At 29.8% G+C, this 27,688-nt stretch overlaps 2 protein-coding genes across 2 annotated transcripts in view; both read left to right on the forward strand.

Moving 5' to 3' along the window:
* LOC111634347 (THAP domain-containing protein 4-like) overlaps nucleotides 1-27,688 on the forward strand; it is a 54,644-nt gene that overhangs the window by 18,041 nt on the left and 8,915 nt on the right. The gene's annotated exons all lie outside the window — the stretch shown is intronic.
* LOC111634346 (zinc finger and BTB domain-containing protein 14-like) overlaps nucleotides 24,466-27,688 on the forward strand; it is a 44,607-nt gene continuing 41,384 nt past the window's right edge. Inside the window, exon 1 of the mRNA XM_023379100.1 lies at nucleotides 24,466-25,033. The gene's annotated coding sequence lies outside the window, so the exon portion shown is untranslated. The remainder of the gene's footprint in view (nucleotides 25,034-27,688) is intronic.

Here is a 27,688-nt window from a genome sequence, read left to right on the forward strand (position 1 = left end):
ATATTTGCAACTGTTCGTTATTGAACGGCAAATCTGTCTTTTGTCTGATATTCAATGTTTATATTGCAGCTTTAAAAGATGACTATTGTTCATTATTTTTATCAAAATATTTCAAATTATACAGAATATTATAGAAGTTATTGTAAATAATGTGTAAATTTTTTTTCTTAAACTCTTTTAATCTCAAAATTTTTCTGCTGAATTTTCAATCTCTTACTCAAAATTTCTGTTTACTTTTGATATATATTTAGAAAAATTACTTTACATAAGAGTTTATCACACCAAGTAACCAATCTAACATATTTTAAAATTATGTACAGTACAGTAAAAATAAAAAATTTTAAAAATGTCTTAGATTGGTCACTCGATGTGATATACTCCTACGTAACTATATAACTACCTTTAACGTTATATAACTGCCTTTGTAGTTATATAAATCAAATACTACAATATAACGAACACTAAAGCGAAAAGCATAAAATGTGTTTGGTTATATCAGCCTTCCATTGTTACGTTTATCGCGGTACTTGAAAGATACGCAATAATACAAGTTCATCCATCAAGTAGTAAGCAATTAAATCAGCCATATAATATCTTAAAATATTTAAGATATCATTTTTTCCTTAATATTAACTCTAAGGAACTGTACCATTCGCAGCCGAATATTAAAACAGTAGAGCGTTGTTTATCCGAAGGTCGGTTATCCGAAGGAATTCCAGTCGACAAATTTAAATTTTCGCCAGTGCTGTGGCGCTGTAATCTTTGGCTATGTCTTCGGCTACTCAAATATTTTACGTTTTTGATACTAAATTAACTTCTGAAGTATAATTTTTTATTGTTTTTATATTTTTCAATATATTTATTTTGTTTGTACAAAATAAAAAAATAATTTTTAACGATACAATAGTCTTCGTTAGTCTTAACATCGACGAAAATTCAACGCGAAGCAACACGCAACAGAGAAAAATTTCAACATGGGATAGGTTAATATATTTTTTCTTACATAATCGGTTATCCGAAATATCGATTTTCCGAACAACCCCAGTCCCCAATTGATTCAGATAATCAACGCTCTACTGTATATATTTTTAAATCTATTTGATTATTTATTTTCTTCAAAAAATAATATACAAATTTTAGTTTCATATACTTACTTTATTATTAAAACATTTCAGAAAACAGTCTGATTTATAATTTTATTAATTGGACTGCAAATTGAAAAAATTGTAGACATAAATTTCCACTGTCATCCATCTGTCTTTCCTTAATCTTGAGACTGGAGTTAGATAGATGAAAGACAAGACCAGATATGGAAACTTTAGGGACAGGAGATCCCGATTAACTATATGTGAATTTCCAATGCAAATCAGAAGTCAAGTTATTTCAATTCAAATCTTTTCCCCTGAAAGCAGTTAATAGATGACCAACATGACTTCATTGCAAACGAAAAAGTATGATGTACAGAGGCAAGACACTACAGTACTAATTTGAGATGGAGAGCATATATTTTAAATGAAATAAATTAAAAATATGATTAAAAATTGCAGCCTGGCATTGTAATGATATTACAATAAATAATTGCTTGTTGTTTAATTTGAGCAAAATACAATATCAAATTATAATAGCTATAGTAATCTTCCTAAGTAATAGCTTGTTTAAAATTTAACTAGATACAAACATATACAGTATTTTCTTGGTTATCTGGTTTGCAGATTATCCATACTTGCTTACGTCTTGATAAAAATTTGTCAGGAATACAAATACAACTATTAGCATTAAAATAATAATAATAAAAAAATGTGTGTTGTTAACTCTTATTATTTAAAATGCTACATTGTACGTCAGAACTACTACCAGAATGCCAGAGCATAAATTAAATAACCTAACAAGTACAGCAAGTGCAGTTGATTCTTGAATAATATAGCTTTACTTATGTGTAAGCTACTGCATTTTTTTCATTAAATAAGTTGTAAAATTGTTTAAAGAAAATATTTGAATCATTTCCTTATCAATAAATCATTAATATTGCAAAATTAATGATGTTTTATAATGATATTTAGCTTGCACCTTGTTGTTCTTTGTTAATACAAAAAATTGATAATGAACCACAAAATACTAGTTCAATAAATCTTTTTGAATTTTATGTTTATGTTGAAAGTTTTATTCAACTTTGATCACATGTAAAGCTTATTAATTAATTAGTTATTGCTCTCAAAATGTATTTTATTCATAATATATAAAGTATTATATTAAATTTAATATGAAATTAAAAACTAAATAAACAAAAGATTGATTAACTTTCATTAAAACAGATTTGTGGATTATCCAAGTTTCCATGTTATCCATGCCTACATTACTGATTAGCCTGGATCACAGGCATATATTGTATGTCCAAAACTAGATTTAATCCTAGACCTGATGAATTAGGAATCAATATCTTAATTAATTTTATTTCTTGATTAACAGTGTTTAAAGCATTTTTTCTAATTTATCAGATAATACAATAGACTCTGCTTACTATAATCATATATCAGCTAATTATTATTATCAAAATTTTCAGATCTGAAAATAAAGTTGAAATACATTATAGAAACTTTTTACTGTAACTAGAATTCAGTTGTTATTATTTATTTTTGATACAATAGGAAAAGTCTGATTTAGACTAAAGATTTTGAACCCCTGTATAACATTTAAACCCATAACAAATTTACAAAAAGTATTCAAAAGATAAAAAGATAAAATGGAAATAAAAACCATTAAAAAACATTATCTTTGGTTATATAGGTCTTTTTAAGTTTTCTTTTTGTGTTATCAGCCTCAATATGTGGATGATAACATTCAAATCATTATCAATCTTAATCAGCAGTTTAAGCGTTAAATATTAATTGTTTTAATTGCTCACAATGCAATAGTTTAAATTCCTGGCTAACTATTATAGTTGAAGTCAGTTGCATAAAAACAATACAGGACAAATTATATATTAATTGTTATTATTATTAAGAAATCTTGAAGTTATAGTTTTTTATTCTGTTAACATGTCCTTTTAACATGACAGGTAATAAATCCAGGATTTCCTCTAACTGTAGTCTTATTTATTTACTCTACTTATAGCTCATTCAGACATGGATGGTAATTTAATTAAGTGGTTAGTAGCCACTTACTACTAAACAGTTTAGTACATAAAAAGTGTCTGGTCTAATACCGTTGAGTATGCAGTGAGCTAAAAGAAGGATGGACATAGACATATTTATGCAGCATGTGTTTAGTTGGTTAGTGTCAGTGGTGGGCCACTATACCAGAAAAATAGAATTAAAAGGATTTACTAAATTAATCAACTAAATTTCATTGTCTGCCTATAGTAAATTTTTGCCATATGACTAAATTACTGAATGTGTCTGAATAAGTACTTTAGAATGAGTTAACTTCCAAAGTGATTAAGGTATATTGAGCAGAGTCTACTATATAATCAATGTGTATCTTTAATTTATTTAGATCTTTGGAGATGATAATATCTTCATCTCAAAAATATAAAACTCTACAGAAAAATATTTTAAAATTTCCTTTATCTTAAAATTAAGTTAAATTATTTCTTAAGTAGTCAAGAACAATTTGAACTTAATTACTAAATAAAATGTGAAATACTGAAAAAACAAATATTGCTAAGTAACATCAGAATGAATTTTTTTACATTTACTGTACAGCTCTTATATTTCTTTTTGCATTAAAATTATGTCGTGTTTATAAAATCGTACTGCCACTCGTTCTTATCAGCAAAGAGGTATGAAGGAGTACATGTAGCGAGTTGATATTTGGTACAGAGTATTAGGTGCCCAAATCAAAGTCATTCTAAGAAGTGAACTCTGACCTTAGGACTGAGGGTGCCTGCGCGTGACCTTCACCCTTTGATTTCACTTTGCTCCTAAACTCTAACGAGGAGAGACACCTTTTTACTACCTTTCGATTCGACAGCCGTGAGATCTTGGATTTATATTATATATCGACGCTGTTGTAAATATCACTCTGACGATACAAATTAAGTAAATTATCAGTTTATTAGTAAATTTTTAACGACAGAACAAAAGACACAGAACACGTGGTCGAGGTAAATGTGGACATCAGGGACAAGGTAGGGGAGACATTTTTTCACTTCACATTAATTGACCTTTCGAGTCGACAGCCATGTGAACTTGGATTTATATTATATATCGACGCTACTGTAAATATCAAACTTTCTCAGAGATCTCAAGCCTCAGCACTCATAGTCATAGCCTCATGTGCCATGGTGAATGGAAGTGTTATTTAAAAAAAAACAGCGAGTAAAAAAATCACATGTGAAGATGCTTTTGGAATGAGAGTAGGAGATGGACTGAGCACAGTTAGGTTATTCAATACATATCCTAAATTTGTATCAACAGTGTTACAGTTACCACTTCTATGCATTTGTAGCTAGAACTATTTTAAGATGATCAAGACAAAACCTTTCTCACTTATTTCTAGCTTAATCCGCAGAGCTTTTACCCATTGCTCTAACATTAAGGACGTTCTACGAGAAATCCAATGCATCAAGCATCTCGCCACAGCCCATGGTTACAACAGTAAATTTATTGATAGGCTTGTACAAAAAAGTCATACATGCTTAACAACCAAAGATGTCAATTCCAAACCTCTAAAGCAATAAAGTAAGTGCATTACTGTCAATTTCGACCCTAGAATGAGCCAAGCCTTTAAATTCATAGCAAAAAAAGGTCAATGCTACTCTCGCATACAAACGCAACCCTATGATTTATAAACTTCTGGCTAATACCAAGGACAAATGCAGCGAAGCCAGGAGACCAGGAGTCTACATGGTCCCACTAGAGGACAGCAGATCCAACCCATGCAAAAAACTAATGTCCATTAGCTCAACCAATAGATCGCTTAAAAGGAGGACAGCAGAACACAAATACAATGCATACAACAAAAAGTTCACTTCTGCCCTAGCCCAGTTTGCAAGTGAACCTAGTGTAATGACCAAATGGGAAGAGGCAAAGATTATTATTCCTATGCATGATGATAGCAAGCTTAGAACAGTTGAAACCATTGAAATATTTAAACAATCCCTCAAAGAGAGTTGTAGACTAACCCACCCTCACCTCGTGCAACCATTAGTGCTTTTTTACTTGTCAAGTTTATTTTTCCAATTCTGCTTTCCAAGCATAGCACCTTTCCCATCTATGGTCATTCGCATGCCTTTTCTTATTATATCATAAGTTATTTAATGATGTCGGCATTGTCTATGCTGCGTTATCGACTATGACATCACTCCCCATTAACCCTCTACCTTGATAGTGCACCTTCTTTACTTAGCACGTTTATTTTCCAGTTTTATTTTCCAACTTTAGCGATTATCCCATCATGAATTATCTGCACACCTTTCATTTTTACCAAAAGAAAAAATTTAACGCCCTCTGTATCATCTAAACCTTATCATCAATGATGATGTCACTGGTAAGACGATACCTATGTAAACATTGACACCGTTTAAATTTCTACCAACCGACACTAACAGACCACAGTGTACCTGAAGAAGGCCTATTAAGAAGGCCGAAAACATTCGTACTCGTATATAAACGGCTAGAAAGAAGTGAGAAAGGTTTTGTCTTGGTCATATTACAGTTACCGTATGTATGCTAGGCCACTAAGTAGGTGTTTACATTTCTAGACAATGTGCATTTAGAAAAGTTAAGGATTTTCATTGTTTGTAGCCCAAAAATTATGTTTAGTCACTTGAAAAGTAGCAAATAGCTCAAATAAAAATTAACCCAATCTGACAACACTGCTGCATCATGTTTACCTGCACAGACATCATATACCATACAATATGGCTGTCTGTGTTTTAGTTCCAAGAAAAGTTTGACTTCTGGGGCAAAATTTCTTTAAAAAAAGTTTTTGGATTCCAAGTTGTTCAACCTCTGGGGCATTTGCGTTCTGAAGTATCACTGTAGATGGTTGTCATTGTAACAGCACCAGCAAACTTTTAATACATACTATTATCACAAAAACACCTTAAGTCAGTGATTCTTAAACTTTTTATACTTGCGGCCCACCAAATATTTCATAATTTTTTTGTGATCTCCATTTTTTTAATAATAATTTATATTTGTTAAATTATCTATAATAAATTGATTTTTTTATTATTGCTTTATTTTTTTATATAAAAAATGTAAAACATAACTATTATTTCATTATCTATTTAAATAACATTCAAACTTCACAATTAAACATAAAAACTCATTAATTTTTAACAAAAATTAAAATAGGAAACATTTAAAGATTCATAGAAAAAACAAAAAAATATTCGAAAATAATTTAATGAGATTTCTGCTGTTGAATATCCTCAACTAATTTGTTAATTCTTGGTTCAATTGTTTGTAATGCTATCCACATGCAGACATCTAATTGCAATCAATTGCTTTTTTTTTTTTTTTTTTTATATCCACCCATAGTTGAGAACCGTTTTCACACAAATATGCATAAATTTTGCATAATTTGGTGGCCCCCGGCAAACTTCTTATGGACCCCCAGAAGGCCACAGCCCCCTGTTAAGAAACACTGCCTTAAGTCACTGAGAAACCATTTATTGCATCAACAAACATTTCCAACCTGCTCCACAGGCCATCATCAGATTTTAAAATTCTGGAACATTGTCAACCGTTCCGTATCTCATAGAACGTGTAAGAACATATTTAAAATTACAAAGATGTTTGAATATATTGTTATTCGAATTCAAAATAAATATATATATAATACAATATTTGCATATAGATTATAGTAATAAAACAGTAAAAATGAAACAATAAAGACAAAAGATAAATGAAACAAAAAAAAAAAACTTGCTTGTTCTATGAGATACAGAATTGTTGACAATGTCCCAGAATTTTTAAACCTGATGATGGACTGTGGAGCAGGTTGAAAACATTTGTTGAATAATAAATAAATGGTTCACAATAAATGGTTTCTCAGTGACTTAAGGTGTTTTTGTGAAGTTTACAAACTACTATCTAAGTGTTTGTTGAATACATACTATTGGTGTCACTGTAGAAGTGCCAATTATATACTGTTTGTAAATTGTGCACTCACAATTTACGAACAGTATAGTTATAGTAACTCCTATGGTGTTACTTCATTGCACGCCACTGTAGTAACTTTAGACTTGTGATGAATACAATTGATGTTGCCACAGATCCGTTACAATATGTGTTAGGCTCAAAGACTGAAAATGCTCATTGAGAAAAAAACATCTACCACAATGCATTCTGATTCCTCAGATCTAGCCACATGTGAATTTCATGTTGAGGCACTTAAAAAATGCACACAACACATTTTGGCATATTCAATAAGACCAGAAAGTGAAATTTTTGTTCAGATTCTTTTACTAATCAACTGAAATGCAATCTGGCATTGTAAAAATTCCACAATCTGCTGTGGATGCTTAATAAAGCAACCATGAGGCAATGGGATAAAAATATCTGTGCAAAATAAGTAACAAATTTCTTTATTATGCAGAATAAAATCAAATTCTAATCTGCATTTAGGATTATACCAAAAGTAAATGGTTAGCTCCATTAATCTTATGTCTAAGTTTAAAATTTCTATGACAAAAACTTCTATTTATCATTATTTTTTACTAATATTAATATAAAATTTTTTTGGAGTTGATGAATTATCTGCACACCTTTCATTTTTACCAAAAGAAAAAATTTAACGCCCTCTGTATCATCTAAACCTTATCATCAACGATGATGTCACTGGTAAGACGATACCTATGTAAACATTGACACCGTTTAAATTTCTACCAACCGACACTAACAGACCACAGTGTACCTGAAGAAGGCCTATTAAGAAGGCCGAAAACATTTGTACTCGTATATAAACGGCTAGAAAGAAGTGAGAAAGGTTTTGTCTTGGTCATATTACAGTTACCGTATGTATGCTAGGCCACTAAGTAGGTGTTTACATTTCTAGACAATGTGCATTTAGAAAAGTTAAGGATTTTCATTGTTTGTAGCCCAAAAATTATGTTTAGTCACTTGAAAAGTAGCAAATAGCTCAAATAAAAATTAACCCAATCTGACAACACTGCTGCATCATGTTTACCTGCACAGACATCATATACCATACAATATGGCTGTCTGTGTTTTAGTTCCAAGAAAAGTTTGACTTCTGGGGCAAAATTTCTTTAAAAAAAGTTTTTGGATTCCAAGTTGTTCAACCTCTGGGGCATTTGCGTTCTGAAGTATCACTGTAGATGGTTGTCATTGTAACAGCACCAGCAAACTTTTAATACATACTATTATCACAAAAACACCTTAAGTCAGTGATTCTTAAACTTTTTATACTTGCGGCCCACCAAATATTTCATAATTTTTTTGTGATCTCCATTTTTTTAATAATAATTTATATTTGTTAAATTATCTATAATAAATTGATTTTTTTATTATTGCTTTATTTTTTTATATAAAAAATGTAAAACATAACTATTATTTCATTATCTATTTAAATAACATTCAAACTTCACAATTAAACATAAAAACTCATTAATTTTTAACAAAAATTAAAATAGGAAACATTTAAAGATTCATAGAAAAAACAAAAAAATATTCGAAAATAATTTAATGAGATTTCTGCTGTTGAATATCCTCAACTAATTTGTTAATTCTTGGTTCAATTGTTTGTGATGCTATCTGCATGCAGACATCTAATCGCAATCAATTGCGTTTTTTTGTTTTTATATCCACCATAGTTGAGAACCCTTTCTCACACAAATATGCATAAATTTTACATAATTTGGCATTCCCTGGCAAACTTTTTATGGACCCCCAGGGGGCCGTGGCTCCTCTGTTAAGAAATACTGCTCTAGAGAGGGATGTATAACTTTACTTAAACCAGCATGCCAGCTTTTATCATATGGAAATATCTGATTTCTTAGTCTCCTTGAATAGACTGGCATGATGGTTATTCAGTGAAAATACAGTAAAATTTAAAAGCATATCTGCTAATAAAATAGACTTTGAGCCAGCAGCATAGAACTAGTTATAACATATAATAAATAATGTATTCATTATCACAGAAAAAACTGTAAGACTCTTTAATGAGTAAGTTGTTTATATGTTATAATTACTATTTAAGATTTTAAAATTTTTTATTGAAAAAAGTTTGGTTTCTATACTATCTGAAATTTATTAGTTTTAATATAAATGGATGCTACTGTTTATTGTTAATAAGAGTGAGAAAGTTTAATCCTTAATATATATTTTAAATACATTCGTTTGGTGGGAATTTTTAAGAAAATAACATTATTTTTTTAATTTTATAGGTGAATTAGATGAAAATTTACTACCTATTGGAGACAATATTGATAAATATAAACATGAAGTAGTTGATAAATTTGATGATGAAAAAGATAAAAAGAAAACAGGGAGGAAAAAAACTATTCAAGCATATGAAAAGAAAGTGAGTTTTAATTTTTACACATGGGTGAATATTTAAATACAGTAGAGCATCAATTATCAGAATCAATTAGTGACTGGGGTTATTTGGAAAATTGATTTTTCAGATAACCAATTATGTGTGAAAAAATATATTAACCAATCCCATGTTGAAATTTTTTCAAATCCTTAAGTACCCTCTCATGGTCGCGCCAGTGCTGCTATCTAAAACACACACACCAACAAAAATAATATTAGAGTAGCCCAAGACATAGCCAAAGATTGAAGCACCACAGCACTAGCGGAAATTTAAATTTGCCAACTGGAAAGCTTTCGGTTAATTGATGTTTCGGTTGATTGATATTTGGATAATTGATGCTCTACTGTATTAGAAAATATTTGATTTCAAATATTATGTTGATAAGAAAATAAATTTAAATACTATGAATACTCCCAATATCATGGTCATAATGGCAGATACAGAAGTACTAAGGAAGAGGGACTAACTCAAAATTAAAAGTGTATAAATATAGTGGTACTGTACCTCATACTTCAAATGACTAACTTTGAATGTTTCAGAGTTAAAATGCAAAATTTTGACATAAGTTTGTCTCTGATTTTGAATGATGCTTTAGAGTTTGAACTGTGCATGCACTGAAAAAATTACTTTCGTGTACGGCTTGAGTGCATTTCTTACTCTCATGTTATGCTCATATGTTTTCAGTCTTTTTTTGCTTTGTTTTTGGTATGTTTGGTTATACATATTGTGTTTTTTGTTGATTTTTTTAACAATTTCTGCCTGCAGTTTTTCTTTGTTCACATCTTTTGAATGCCCTGTATGTTGTTTCATCTGTTAGTTGAAAATTTCCTGAACAGAACTTTTTAAAGCATATTTGACATATATTAAAAAGCTTCTTGCCTATATTATTTAATTACAAAACTACTTAGTTACATATAACAGGCTTATTACACATTTGACAAGTTTAAAGTTTAAGAGCATCTTCCCATACATATCACAAATCTCTTTTACTGTTTGTATGACATTATATTTTTTCCAAAATTCATAGAGTAGCGTGCCAGATATGCTTTTATCTGAAGACATTTCCATTTCATTTTATTCAAACAAAATACAAAGTAAATAGTATAAAATAAGCTTCTTGAACAAAGAATTGTTAGCAGTAATGTGTTAAATTTCATGACTGTTACAATTAAATCATACAACTATGTTAAGTAATATTAGCTGTTAAAACTGCACACAAACTTTCCATTTAGTCCAATGTAACTTATTTATTAACCATGGCATCCAAGAAGTGTGTAGAAGCAACAAAATTTAAAAGGAAGGTTATTTCTGTAACTGAAATGAAAAATGAAGTTATTGCAAAGCATGAAAGAGGTACACTTGTGACAGTTATGGTGACCATGTTTAAGATGTTAGAGTTGATGGTGTGGGACCGGTAAATGCAATTTTCATTTTATAATACAATATTTATATTTTTTATTTATTATTTTTAAGTTTTAATTTATTATTAGAGCATGAAATTGTCTTATTTTTATCTTAAATTATGTGTTGTTTAATTTTTTTGTCAATGGTATCCCTTTGTTCTGCCATTATGTACAGCCAGTGTCTTTTCAATATCTCTGATTTAATTTGTGACAGGAAAAGAAGCAGATTAGATCTTGAATATTTTCAAATTCTTGTTTTCCTAAACAAAAGTCTGCAGCAGATGAGAATGAGAACAATTATTTGTTAATCTATTGTAGTTGAGCTACTTTAAAACTCAAACTTTTTTAAAATTAAAACTTTAAGAAATGAAACTTCAAAGTTTAGTAAGTTGTTTTTATTTTCACTTTTCATTTTACTTTGTTAATTTATTAATATATTGAAATAAATGAAACAAGTTAAATAATAAATATTAAATAAATTATTAACTAAATAAGTTTTATAAGGCAATTAAGTTTACTAAGTATTTAAGGTATTTGAGAGTTCAAGATATTCAAATATTTGAGCTATGGTTAATATTTGAATTTCAGGAAAGTGATGTTTGCTCATTTCTAACTTTTATTATACAGTATATAATTTTTTAAAGTACACTATGAAATTTTTAAAATCTAAATGGATAAGAAAATTTTCTTAATTGCTCTGATTTGAGATTCTTATGAGTAATTTCTTGCATGAATTAATGACTTTTTAATTTTAATATCAAGGAAAAATGTATGAGATTTGTTTACATAATTATAAATTTGCTATAAATATTTAATGTTTCTGTTTTATAGAATATATTGCTAACTTACATTATAAAAAATTAATAATGCCTTGGTCACATAGTTTTCAGATAAATTTCTTATAATCTCATTGTTTTGTAACCACTTAAAAGAGATTTTTTTGGATAAATAAATTGAAATGTAATGTCCTTTGAATCAGATGCCCACCTGAGTTCAAGAATTACTCAGAAGACGATTAATTCTCAGATATTTTATTTAAATGTATTTCTGATTGGAATTCTTGCTGATCCCTCTTCAGTCTATAAACAATAAAATTATTTTGTAATTTTACAGTTAAAATTTTAAAAAAGATATAACATTAGGTCAATTTCTTTTTTTAAGAGGAGAATTAAGAGATATTAGTAAAATAATAGATATGAACAAAGATGGAAAACTACTAATAACAGATAAAATAGCAAAGCATTATTTATCTCCTTGACTTCATTTTTCAAAACATCACTGTTGGTTGTTGTTGTTGTTGTTAAAACTTTCTTAATTTCCATTAAATATACATTTTCTTTATGGTTTCTAGAGCAATAGGATTTAAAATGAATAACTTTTTAGTATTGCATTATTTTTCAAATTTAGATTTAATGATCACCTGGAATATTGTAAGTTTGAAAAACAATGCATACTAAAAAAACTTATTCATTATAAATCTTATTGCTGTAGAAACCATAAAGAAAATGTGTATTTAATGGAAATTAAGGAAGTTTTTACAACAACAACCAACAGTAATGTTTTGAAAAATGAAGTCAAGGAGATAAATAAGAAATACTTATTGAACAGATATCCCTCAAGATTGATACTTCAATGGTATGAAAAATTTTTAAGAAATAGGTATAATGTTAGAAAAAATAAGGAAATAAAATAGTATGTATCCTACATACTGTATTTCCTTTAATCTTTTAATATACAGAAAAGTATGTATAGTAAAGGTTTATTTGAGAAAGATAATAAAATGTTGAATAATGTACAAATTAAATTTGTTCCCTTTCAAAATAATAGGTTTTTGAGGTTAACAGTGATACGAGGATCGTCCCAGAAGCACCCGACCTGACATATAAATTGCGGTACTTGTTTGAAAAAAACAAGTATGTTCTAAAGTATCAACCTTATAAAGCTTAAGTTTGAAGTTTGAAGACACTATATTGTTTAGTATTTTTTTGGCAGCCATCAATAGTGAACAATCTCAGTGAATTTGTAAACATGGAAAAAATTGGTCATCGTTATGTGATACAATACTTTTATTTGAAAGNTAATTTTTAACTTTTCTTTTAGTAATTAATTAAAAAATTAAAGATAATTATTTTAAAGGTAGATTTATTGTTGTTTTTAGGCTTAAAAATACTTTTTAAAAACTTAGTAATGTTCTTAAATAAAATAGCTTCTTTTCTTAAGTATACAGTAGAGCATCGATTATCCAAATATCGATCAACTGAAACATCAATTAACCGAAAGCTTTCCATTCGGCAAATTTAAATTTCCGCTAGTGCTGTGGTACAACAAGCTTTGGCTATGTCTTGGGCTACTCAAATATTTTACGTTTTTGATACTAAATTAACTTCTGAAGTATAATTTTTTGTTTTTATATTTTTCAATATATTTATTTTGTTCGTACAAAATAAAAAAATAATTTTTAACAATACAATAGTCTTCGTTAGGCTTAACATCGACGAAAATTCAATGCGAAGCAACACGCAATGGAGAAAAATGTCAAGATGGGATAAATTAATATATTTTTTGTACATAATCGGTTATCTGAAACATCGATCTTCCGAACAACCCCAGTCTCCAATTGATTCGGATAATCGACGCTCCACTGTAAATCTATTTATTACCTTATAGGGGCAAACCTTACAGCATAAGCAGTGGCAACTGTCCAAGTTTTGTAATGCATTAATCACAATCCTTCAATATGTGCATCCAAGGTCACATGACACACATCTACACAGTAATGAAATATCCCATATGCAGTGTAGCATGTCCTTTGTGATAGCCTGCAGTGCATGCTTTATCTGATCACACAATTCCTCAAGGGACAAGGGCATTGACAGTACATAAAGTCGGTCTTTAACAAACCCTCACAAAAAGAAATTGTAGGATGTTAAATCTGACAAATGGGGTGGCCAGGGGAGCAGGTTGTTGTCTGCTGTTGCACCATGTCCAATCCAGCGTTGGTGAAGAACATGATTAAGCATGACAAGAGAAGAATGGGTAGCGCATAAAAAACTTGGACAGTTGCCGCTGCTTATGCTGTAAGGTTTGCCCACATATGAGGTAATAAATAGATTTATTATTAATTTTTAAAACAGCACCATTCATATATAAACATCCTGTATAATACCCCGTTCGCACACAATCCACGACTCACTTCGATCTCGATTTACCCACAATCTGGATTGTGACTGTCGCCAGTGGAACGTCGTGCTGTTCGCACAGGTAACTCGCTTGAGAAGAACCCGGCTATTACACGCGATGATAAAATTGACATAACTACGNCTTGGATTTATATTATATATCGACGCTACTGTAAATATCAAACTTTCTCAGAGATCTCAAGCCTCAGCACTCATAGTCATAGCCTCATGTGCCATGGTGAATGGAAGTGTTATTTAAAAAAAAACAGCAAGTAAAAAAATCACATGTGAAGATGCTTTTGGAATGAGAGTAGGAGATGGACTGAGCACAGTTAAGTTATTCAATACATATCCTAAATTTGTATCAACAGTGTTACAGTTACCACTTCTATGCATTTGTAACTAGATGATAAGATAGCTAGATAGCTAGATTTTAAGATGATCAAGACAAAACCTTTCTCACTTATTTCTAGCTTAATCCGCAGAGCTTTTACCCATTGCTCTAACATTAAGGACGTTCTACGAGAAATCCAATGCATCAAGCATCTCGCCACAGCCCATGGTTACAACAGTAAATTTATTGATAGGCTTGTACAAAAAAGTCATACATGCTTAACAACCAAAGATGTCAATTCCAAACCTCTAAAGCAATAAAGTAAGTGCATTACTGTCGATTTCGACCCTAGAATGAGCCAAGCCTTTAAATTCATAGCAAAAAAAGGTCAATGCTACTCTCGCATACAAACGCAACCCTATGATTTATAAACTTCTGGCTAATACCAAGGACAAATGCAGCGAAGCCAGGAGACCAGGAGTCTACATGGTCCCACTAGAGGACAGCAGATCCAACCCATGCAAAAAACTAATGTCCATTAGCTCAACCAATAGATCGCTTAAAAGGAGGACAGCAGAACACAAATACAACGCATAAAACAAAAAGTTCACTTCTGCCCTAGCCCAGTTTGCAAGTGAACCTAGTGTAATGACCAAATGGGAAGAGGCAAAGATTATTATTCCTATGCATGATGATAGCAAGCTTAGAACAGTTGAAACCATTGAAATATTTAAACAATCCCTCAAAGAGAGTTGTAGACTAACCCACCCTCACCTCGTGCAACCATTAGTGCTTTTTTACTTGTCAAGTTTATTTTTCCAATTCTGCTTTCCAAGCATAGCACCTTTCCCATCTATGGTCATTCGCATGCCTTTTCTTATTATATCATAAGTTATTTAATGATGTCGGCATCGTCTATGCTGCGTTATCGACTATGACATCACTCCCCATTAACCCTCTACCTTGATAGTGCACCTTCTTTACTTAGCACGTTTATTTTCCAGTTTTATTTTCCAACTTTAGCGATTATCCCATCATGAATTATCTGCACACCTTTCATTTTTACCAAAAGAAAAAATTTAACGCCCTCTGTATCATCTAAACCTTATCATCAACGATGATGTCACTGGTAAGACGATACCTATGTAAACATTGACACCGTTTAAATTTCTACCAACCGACACTAACAGACCACAGTGTACCTGAAGAAGGCCTATTAAGAAGGCCGAAAACATTCGTACTCGTATATAAACGGCTAGAAAGAAGTGAGAAAGGTTTTGTCTTGGTCATATTACAGTTACCGTATGTATGCTAGGCCACTAAGTAGGTGTTTACATTTCTAGACAATGTGCATTTAGAAAAGTTAAGGATTTTCATTGTTTGTAGCCCAAAAATTATGTTTAGTCACTTGAAAAGTAGCAAATAGCTCAAATAAAAATTAACCCAATCTGACAACACTGCTGCATCATGTTTACCTGCACAGACATCATATACCATACAATATGGCTGTCTGTGTTTTAGTTCCAAGAAAAGTTTGACTTCTGGGGCAAAATTTCTTTAAAAAAAGTTTTTGGATTCCAAGTTGTTCAACCTCTGGGGCATTTGCGTTCTGAAGTATCACTGTAGATGGTTGTCATTGTAACAGCACCAGCAAACTTTTAATACATACTATTATCACAAAAACACCTTAAGTCAGTGATTCTTAAACTTTTTATACTTGCGGCCCACCAAATATTTCATAATTTTTTTGTGATCTCCATTTTTTTAATAATAATTTATATTTGTTAAATTATCTATAATAAATTGATTTTTTTATTATTGCTTTATTTTTTTATATAAAAAATGTAAAACATAACTATTATTTCATTATCTATTTAAATAACATTCAAACTTCACAATTAAACATAAAAACTCATTAATTTTTAACAAAAATTAAAATAGGAAACATTTAAAGATTCATAGAAAAAACAAAAAAATATTCGAAAATAATTTAATGAGATTTCTGCTGTTGAATATCCTCAACTAATTTGTTAATTCTTGGTTCAATTGTTTGTAATGCTATCCACATGCAGACATCTAATTGCAATCAATTGCTTTTTTTTTTTTTGTTTTTATATCCACCCATAGTTGAGAACCGTTTTCACACAAATATGCATAAATTTTGCATAATTTGGTGGCCCCCGGCAAACTTCTTATGGACCCCCAGAAGGCCACAGCCCCCTGTTAAGAAACACTGCCTTAAGTCACTGAGAAACCATTTATTGCATCAACAAACATTTCCAACCTGCTCCACAGGCCATCATCAGATTTTAAAATTCTGGAACATTGTCAACCGTTCCGTATCTCATAGAACGTGTAAGAAAATATTTAAAATNTAAAGCATTATAATTTAAAATAGTGCAAGTGAATAAAAATAAATGCTTTTAAAATAGTCAGATACCATTTAAAATTGAAACTATTTGGATGTTAGTTTATAGGCATCAAGAGTTAAACTTTGACATCTTGTTGCATGAAATATTACACACTTTTAAAATGTAAGATTTTTCTGATAATATAATCAATGTTTCCTTTCAGTCTGTGTCATTTTGTTTATTGCTAAGATGTCTGCTTTTATTCAAGCATTGTGAGTCTGAGTGAATATAAGATATATATATAATAAACACTTTCTCACTTTCATATATAATTTAATTTCATGATCCATATTTTATTACATACTGTAATTTAAGGATAATAGTTCTAAGTCTTATTTTTNCAAATTGTCTTCTAGAATATGAATTATGAAAAGAAAATGAAGAGATACATTTATTATACTAAGGTTCTTTTAATCATAAAACATTTTGTGACAGGAATATTAATGATGAGTATTTTTCTAATAATAAACATTATTCAGAATTAGCCCTTTAGTGGAAATTATACATAAATTATTTATTAAAAATATCTGTGCAAAAGTTTGTTACTTATTTTTACACTGATACTTTTATCACACTGTGTCATAGCAACACATTGTGCATTTTCACATTGTCAGATTGCAGTTTGGTTGATTATTAATTAATTAAAAAGATCTCAACACAGATTTTGCTTTGTGGTCTTATTGAATATGCCAAAATGCCTTGTGGGCATTTTTGAAAGTGCCATGACATGAAATTTGCATTGTGACTATATCTGAGGAGTCAGAATGTGTTGTTGACTTTTTCATTCAATGAGCATTTTTGGTCTTTGAGTTGAACATTTGCAATAGAAACAATCATCAACATTTAAGTCCTTCAATAGCGTTGTTATAACTTGGATATCAACCTAGACATATCCAATACATTTGATTTGGTCTGTTGGCTTCTGGTTATGCATCATCTCAGAATTTTTAATTACCCTGCAAACTTCACTTAAAGGCAAATCAATAAATTAAAGACATTTAAGCTATCTCCCTCATGTGGAAGTTGTGTTATAAGATACCATGACAGGAAAGTATGTTAATTTCTGATACTCCTTTAAGTTAAGGGATGTTATCTTTTATCTTTTGCTATCTGCATTGTGAGCTTGATCATGCACGTCACAAAAAAGATCTTAGTGCATACACAATAGAGTACAATAGAGTTTTAGAACAATATACATATTTATTTATTTTTTAAATTATTAAATTAAATTGAATTATTGATTATAGTAAAGTTATCAGAATGTAACGTGTATCTTTTCTATTTAAAAATTTATATTGAAAGTTTTTCTTTTATTCTTTACTATTGATAACTAAGATAAAGACACTAAAGCTTGACACTGCACTAATGGTTAACATTTCCAAGATATTTTCTCTGGGGGGAATTACAAATATGCAGGTATTTAGAAGATACAAAAGACAATCTTGAAGTCATGGCAATAAATTGCTGTAATGACAAAAAGACTGTTTTTAAACAAAATGAAACTGATGTTAGAATTATTGGGTTGCAATTTGAAAAAAATTGTAAACCTATAAATTCCCACTGTTGTTCGTCCATTCATCCGTCTGTCTTTCCTTAATCTTGAGAACAGAGTTAGACGAAAGACGAGACTGGATATGGAAACCTTGGGGGCAAGAGGTCCTGATTAATTATATACGAACTTCTGATGCAAACCCAAAGTTACATTATTTCAGTTCAAAACTTTTCTCATGAAGGCAGTTAATAGATGACTGGCATGACTCTATTGTTAAAAGCATGATGTGTTCATGGGCAAGCCACTACTAATTTGATGTGGAGAGCATATATTTTAAATTATTTAATTTAAAATATATGCTGGGCTGGGCTGCAATGGGTCACAATGCTGGGCTGCAATTTTAATGTCACAATAAATAATTGCTTGTTACTTATTCACAAGTAATAAACATACTTTCAATGCTAAAAATAGTTAGTTGTAATTGGAGATAGGATTAAATTCTTATTATTTAAATTTTTTGATGTTCATAGTTAAATGTCAATTATTGTTAGCACAATATGTCAATTTGTAGTGATTTTTGTTTTAGGCTGTGCCAACTAATAGTGCAAGAACATTGATTCAAGAATGAAAATTTTCTTTTTTAATTACCATGTATTTTTCAAAAATACTTTTAAGTTTACTACAGAAAGTTTGTATAGTGATTATGCTTGAAATTGTTTTTGTTTCAGAATAAATATTTGTTATTAGTAGAAATTATTTTTTCTTAATGTGTCAATTGTTAGTTCCTTTACTTTAACATTGTTCAAATATTTTTTAGTAATTTTACAAAATGCAATGCATATACAAAGAGAATATCAAGTCATTTTCTGTTTGAAAAATTTTATAACATCAAAAGAAGATAAATTAAACAACTCTACTAAAACCTGATACATTATAATACTAAAGCTAACTACTGCCTTATGTTATCAGATTAAATAATGGCTATAATATTAATAAATTATCAAACAATTTGGTACTTGAAGGTGTTAGGTGCCATCTCAAAATAAATTTAATAATCATAATTTTTAATTAAATAATTTAGATTAAACTGGAAGAAAAGAAATGGCCCGGAGTGGGACTCGATCCATCAACTGCCGCTTAGCCTGTGGATGCGTTGCCAATTACACTACCTGGACCTTTGGGTAGTGTAATAATAACTCAGTTTTAAGGAAAAATTATCACTTGCTGTGCTTAGTTTCACTTACATTAAGTTTAATTACATTTTATTAAATAGTGGAATCAGATGATATATAACTAAAATTTTAAGTAAATTAAACATATCTTTAAAGAACACAGCATTGCAAAGACCTGTACCTTTTTTAAGAAAATAATAATATATCAACATCTCTAAACCCGATTTATTGGTTAAAAACCAAATAAAATGCCAAATTATCAGGCTATTGGATGAAAATAATAATCTATTAACTGTAAAAAGCCATCTTAATTCAAATAATTCAAGTTGTTAACTCAATAAATTTACTTCATGAAAAAATATTTTCCTCTAACCACATTTGATTCTTTTAATATTGTATTTTAAAATATTCAGTTTATAAATAGCAACATGTTTTTTGTTCTATGCCATTTCTTTATTTTTTTGTAATTAAAATATAACAAATGTAACAAATATGTAAATATTTGTTAAGAAATCAAAAATATTATAATTTGCAAATCTTAAATGTTAGGATTGCAGTTAACAAAATTTGATTATCATCAAATCCTGACTTTGTCCTTGTAATGTTTATATAGTATTTAATAATAATTCAGGAGTGAACAACTGTTTAAAATTTGTTATAAATTTTATGTATTTTCATAAAACTCAATATTTGGGTTGCATCAGATCATTTGGTCTCTGATACCATAAATGTTGTTTAGTTATAAGTGTCTAAATTTCATTTAAGTTACAAATATTTCTATAAAAGGAATGTGTTGCTTTGTTTGCTGTTGATGACTATAAAAAAGAAAATGATTAAAAAATAGTATTTTTTTAATCATTTTCTTTTTAATTCATTTTGTCTAATACTGCATTATACTACTTATTACTATTTTTACTTTACTGGCTGTTATACAGAGGAAAAGTATGGTGATCCAGCAAAAAATGATCCATCCAGATTTTTACATTTTTGGACTTTGGACACCTTGAAACATCGAGAAATGCAAAAAATTCAGGTGTAATTTTTGTATGTGTGTATAGGGCATGATTTTGTTCACCTTGTTGGAAGCTTAATAACACCTGTGCATTCTGTTGGAAATTTCTGAAATTTTGCAAGGTGGTTTGTTTATTAGGGGGATTCATGCTATTAAACTTTGGTGGTTAAATGTGAAGGAGGTGGGGAGATAATGGGGGTCGTATGTATCTCCAGTAGGGTCAGACCTAATGACACTTTTACATATTACTAGCATTTACAATTTTTTTTTACAAAAATCATCCCGATTCTCAAAATTTAGCCTTTTTCCATTTTATAATAGTTAAATATATAAAAAGTTTTTTAATAAAATATGATAACAGATGATGCCACCAAAATTTTAAATGTTAGTTTATTAGTTTATTTGTAACAATTTTTTGACATTATTTGAAATACTTTTAAAACAGTAAAATCTGTATTTAACAGAAATGCTCAGGAGAGAGAAATTTTTGTTATAGAGAGATTTCAATTTAATAGACGTTGCACTTCCACAATATTTTCTTACGTCAATGTGTAAGGTTTCCAGAAAGGTGAAAGCTGAAGCAAAATGAGAAAGTCCAAAAGGTTGAAGCTTCCTTTGACAATTCTCTCCTTTTACATATTCATCCCTGGTTTTTAGAATGATGATCATTTTATTCTACTTGTGGAAACTTTCCATAACAAGAATGTTCCTATTCTCTTTAGGTAAAAGGTGTTGAATAGTCAAATTGCTTCTGATTCATTGTATGAGTGTCAATGAGTTTACCCCTCTATTATCTGTCATGTCTTTCCCCACACCATTACCCAAATAAAAACAACATTAAAGGCAACACATCCACATTTATATGATATGAAGAAAGCTTGTTTTATAGAAAAATAGACAAAAAATGTATGAAAGCTTTTTTGTTTCTATGTAAGAATAATTTCATTAATACAACATTTTTAACATGAACAGCCCTATATTTCTTGAAAGTTTTCTATACAGTATTTTATATTTTATATAAAGGATTTTTAAAATTTGTTAGAAAATCATAATTTTTCTTTAAGTATAGTGTTATATGTTAGTGGTTCCAAAACTGTGTTCCATGGATATGGTTTCACATAACTGATGTATGGGGGTGTGTAGGCTCATTTTCTAAAAATGGTTTTATTTTATTATTTTGCAACTATTTTAAAATGTTATTTGATAGTATATTAAGGTTAAAATGAAATGTTAACTTTATAACTAATAATTAGTAGCAGTTTTATCAATGGATATCAAAAGAAATATGACATTATATGCATTTATATAAAAGAAATTTATAGACATTTTCATGTAATTATTGAGTTATTTCATTTAAAACTAGTTATTATAATGAATGTATATATAGAAACTTTTATATTTGACTGATAAAGAAAAAATTTATAATAATAGACTTTTGTGGAAAGGATTATAGTTTTATTTCATTTTATGTAGTTTGTGATGATAAACTTCTTAATTTTTTTATTAGTTGATGGTATTTTACCATTTTTTTTAATCAACTTATGAATGTACTTTTTCTTAAGAAATCTGTTAATTTACAAGATGTTTCAATGGGTCAACTTATATCTTCAATAACTATTTGTTAGTAAAAGTAAAACATATTACATTATCATTATGAGTAGGCAAAAGGAAATCAGCAAACATGTGTACTGTGTAACACTTGAGTTTGTATTTTGAAAAAGCAATATTAAGATGAAAATAAATTTCAGTGATATAATTTTAGAGAAATAAAATTATTTATCATTCTAGTACAGAGGAAAACAATTCAGTGATAGAGAAATTAGTTAATTAATTAATTAATTAAGGAAAACTTGCAGTGCAGCTATTCTTGAGCTTGCAGAGAATATCAGCGTAAGTGTTGAGTTTATTTCCCATATTCTTCATGAAGAATTGAAGGACTAGAAAGTGTGTACACAAGAGATTTGGAAGCACTTGACAACACAAAAGCCTTGTGTATAGAAATCTCACATATTACGAGCTGGAACAGATTTCTTGACACAAACTGTTGCTAGTGATTAAACTTGGTGTCACCATTTTAATCCAGCAGCTAAGCAGATGAATAGGGAATGATGATATCAATCTTCATCTTCACTGCAAAGACATGTTCATCTGCAACATTGGCAAAGTCATGCCAGTTGTCTTTTTGTTGAGAAAGAACCCTTTGCTGCTGGAATGGCTTTAACATGGTGACATGATGAATGCCATACGATATAGTGAAACCTTAATTAAAAGCTCTCCACAATGCCATCAAAAGCAAATGAGTGAGAAACTTGTATAATGGCATTGTTCTTTATGATAATGTCAGACCTCATACAATATAAATAATGACAAATATCCTGCAGTGTTTCTGCTGGGAGGTCTTGAACACCTCCATACAATCTAAACCTCTCTCTGTGATTATTTCATCTTTGAGCCACTGAAAAAAAGCATTAAAGGGATGTTATTTCACCTATGATCAAGAGGTACATAATATGATGGAAGATTGGTTTTGACTACAACCAGTAAGCTTCTTTGCAGATAGTATATGGAAAACTAGATCATTGGGACTATAGCCTAAACAGCAGAGGTGACTATGTTTAGACATTACTGGTTAGATACCAGATTGAATGTATTTTGTAAGCACATTGGTAATTAAATAATAGTATATTTTGTTATATGTATTGTATCTCAGTCTGTTTCATTTGAATGACCCGTATACATAAGTTACATAGAATCATCTTAAATTCATACTTTACTCCCAACTAAAAGTCAAAATAGCTAAGTAAACACAACAATACTGATTTCATTGTCTGTTTAAAACTAATTTTGGTTTTTGCTAGAATTGCAATTTATTGAAAACTGGTTTTGTTGCTGGTATTAATCCTGATGGTATGAATTTTTCTTTTTAATTTAATTGAAATTTAATTTGAGGGGTTTATTAATTAATTTAAACTTTTTGAAGCCATTTACAATNAACAAGCTTTGGCTATGTCTTGGGCTACTCAAATATTTTACGTTTTTGATACTAAATTAACTTCTGAAGTATAATTTTTTGTTTTTATATTTTTCAATATATTTATTTTGTTCGTACAAAATAAAAAAATAATTTTTAACAATACAATAGTCTTCGTTAGGCTTAACATCGACGAAAATTCAATGCGAAGCAACACGCAATGGAGAAAAATGTCAAGATGGGATAAATTAATATATTTTTTGTACATAATCGGTTATCTGAAACATCGATCTTCCGAACAACCCCAGTCTCCAATTGATTCGGATAATCGACGCTCCACTGTAAATCTATTTATTACCTTATAGGGGCAAACCTTACAGCATAAGCAGTGGCAACTGTCCAAGTTTTGTAATGCATTAATCACAATCCTTCAATATGTGCATCCAAGGTCACATGACACACATCTACACAGTAATGAAATATCCCATATGCAGTGTAGCATGTCCTTTGTGATAGCCTGCAGTGCATGCTTTATCTGATCACACAATTCCTCAAGGGACAAGGGCATTGACAGTACATAAAGTCGGTCTTTAACAAACCCTCACAAAAAGAAATTGTAGGATGTTAAATCTGACAAATGGGGTGGCCAGGGGAGCAGGTTGTTGTCTGCTGTTGCACCATGTCCAATCCAGCGTTGGTGAAGAACATGATTAAGCATGACAAGAGAAGAATGGGTAGCGCATAAAAAACTTGGACAGTTGCCGCTGCTTATGCTGTAAGGTTTGCCCACATATGAGGTAATAAATAGATTTATTATTAATTTTTAAAACAGCACCATTCATATATAAACATCCTGTATAACACTAAAATCTCTATTTTTTGTAATTTATAACAATTAAACTAATAAAACAATATTAGCTTTATCCATTATTTAGTTATTTAATGTATATATTAAAAAATTTTAATAAAACAATCAATAATAAGACAAAATAAAGCATTATAATTTAAAATAGTGCAAGTGAATAAAAATAAATGCTTTTAAAATAGTCAGATACCATTTAAAATTGAAACTATTTGGATGTTAGTTTATAGGCATCAAGAGTTAAACTTTGACATCTTGTTGCATGAAATATTACACACTTTTAAAATGTAAGATTTTTCTGATAATATAATCAATGTTTCCTTTCAGTCTGTGTCATTTTGTTTATTGCTAAGATGTCTGCTTTTATTCAAGCATTGTGAGTCTGAGTGAATATAAGATATATATATAATAAACACTTTCTCACTTTCATATATAATTTAATTTCATGATCCATATTTTATTACATACTGTAATTTAAGGATAATAGTTCTAAGTCTTATTTTTTCAATTTCTTAATTACAGATTATGATAGTTCAACTTCCTCCAAAGATTTAACAACTATAAAACAGAAAAAAATCCATAAATTGCAGAAAACAGTAAAAAGTCTCAGACAGAAAGTAAAACAGATAAGTGCAAAATTACAAAGTTTAGAAAGGAGTCTAAATATTCTTCAACAAGACCAAGTTGGAGGTACGGCACTACCTTTAAAAACTCTAAATCTAACTGATATGATTGGATTTGAAAATAATCATAGGGATCAATTTAGACAACAATGGAATAGTTCCTATATTGCAAACACTAGCAGATTTGGGATGATGCCATGTTTAGGTAAGAATGAAAAATAAATAAATAGTTTCTTTTAACCACATTTAAGATCACTTAACACAAGTGACAAAATTATGATGACTAACATCAAAACAAGACAAACTAATCATCTTTGTCACTAGTCATGATTGAAAGTAGTGTTACCACCCGTCCGGTTTTCACCCGGATAGTCCGGGAATTGACTCACTGTCTGGGTGAACTATTAATTTTATCTGGGAATTTTGTAGAAATTGAGAAATTACGATGAAACAAAGTTCTTGCAAATATTTTTACAAATTTATACTATTTTAACAGCAAAAGAACTCACACTCACTGAAACTCCTCTGCAATTCTGCCATGTTAGTCTGTTTACACTGATGTGTTGTAAAGGGTGCTGATGAATACATTAATAATTTAATTAAAGGTAGATAGTTAAGTTGTCATTTTGTATTAAACAAATGTCTAAAATGAGAAAAGTATCAGGTCAGNGCCCACATGGAGGCAATATTGCCCCCATGTGGCACTGTATTAGAAGATACAAAAGACAATCTCAAAGTTATGGCAATGAATTGCTATGATGACAAAAAGACTGTTTTTGAACAAAATGAATATGATATTAGAATTATTACTTATTCACAAATAATAAACATAAAGTATTTCCAATGTCAAAAATAATTGTAATGGAGATAGGATTAAATACCAATTATCTACATTAATTGATGCTGATGGTTAAATGTTAACAATTGATAACCCAGTAATATGTCAACTTGTAGTAATTTTTGTTTTAGGCTGTGTCAACTAATAGTGCAAGGACATTGGTTCAAGAATTAAAATGTTTTTCTTTTTTAAATACTATTTATTTTTTCAAAAATAATTTTAACTTAACTATAGAAAATTTGTGTAGTGATTATGCTTGAAATTATTTTTGTTGCAGAATAAATATTTAAATTATTAGTAGTGTGAACGTATGAAATGATTACTGGTAGCTGATGAGGGTGAATGTACCAAACGAGGCACCACTTACATCCGTTGGTGGGAAAAATTATTTATTTTCATGTAGAGGTTACAGGTTCTGATGGGTTCCAACTCTAAAACAGTAATAGGTAGTCATCAAAAAGTCCAAAATGTCACTGGGACAATGGCACAATATCACAAAGTGTACAAAGGAAATGAGTTTGTGTATTACAATAAAACCTTCCTTATGACTAATCCTTAAAGCTAATTTATGCTAATAGAAAAAAAAATACCAGAGTGTATAGGTAAGAAATAGTAAGATGGTTGATAAAAAACTAGTAGAATGCTTGGGATATACAAATGTTATTCAACTTCCATGAGGACCACACGGAACTTCCTTGGATTCGCTTTAATCTTCTGTTTCTACTCTTCTTTTTTATTCCACTTTTCTTTCTCAGATTCACTAGGCTGTCATTCCAGTAAGTTCATAAAATTCTCTTACTTCAGTTCAGTTTCACTTGTCTCTCAGATATTTCACAACACTCAGCACTACCATAACATTAAAAGTGCTCAGCAAGTAATAGTAAACACAGAAAATAACACACCTTAATTTGTTGCTGAGATGTTTAAATGCGAGAGATGCTGAGAGCCTGTCGTCAGCATGGAAGTACATGATTAAAAAGCTCACTAAAGACTCAGGCTAGAATTAGTTTATTGAAAGATTTATTATATTTTTTATTTTATTTTGTGTTAAGTTTATATATTCTTCCGTTTCTCTTGTATATTTTTAAAAATTTTTGTTTGAAGTTTTGATTTGAATATTTGTATTCTATACATAGAACGTATCTGTTCTATTTTCATTTTTTGGACCTGATGATGGCCTGTTAATCAGGCTGAAAACGTTAGTTTTTCAATTATTTTTCTCAGCAACAAATTAAGGTGTGTTATTTTCTGTGTTTACTATTACTTGCTGAGCACTTTTAATGTTAAGGTAGTGCTGAGTGTTGTGAAATATCTGAGAGACAAGTGAAACTGAACTGAAGTAAGAGAATTTTATGAACTTACTGGAATGACAGCCTAGTGAATCTGAGAAAGAAAAGTGGAATAAAAAAGAAGAGTAGAAACAGAAGATTAAAGCGAATCCAAGGAAGTTCCATGTGGTCCTCATGGAAGTTGAATAACATTTGTATATCCCAAGCATTCTACTAGTTTTTTATCAACCATCTTACTATTTCTTACCTATACACTCTGGTATTTTTTTTTCTATTAGCATAAATTAGCTTTAAGGATTAGTCATAAGGAAGGTTTTATTGTAATACACAAACTCATTTCCTTTGTACACTTTGTGATATTGTGCCATTGTCCCAGTGACATTTTGGACTTTTTGATGACTACCTATTACTGTTTTAGAGTTGGAACCCATCAGAACCTGTAACCTCTACATGAAAATAAATAATTTTTCCCACCAACGGATGTAAGTGGTGCCTCGTTTGGTACATTCACCCTCATCAGCTACCAGTAATCATTTCATACGTTCACACTACTAATAATTTAAATATTTATTCTGCAAAAAAAATAATTTCAAGC

The sequence above is a fragment of the Centruroides sculpturatus genome, unplaced genomic scaffold (assembly GCF_000671375.1).
Source record: "Centruroides sculpturatus isolate CEXI.00-Female unplaced genomic scaffold, Cexi_2.0 scaffold848, whole genome shotgun sequence".
NCBI lineage: Eukaryota > Metazoa > Arthropoda > Arachnida > Scorpiones > Buthidae > Centruroides > Centruroides sculpturatus.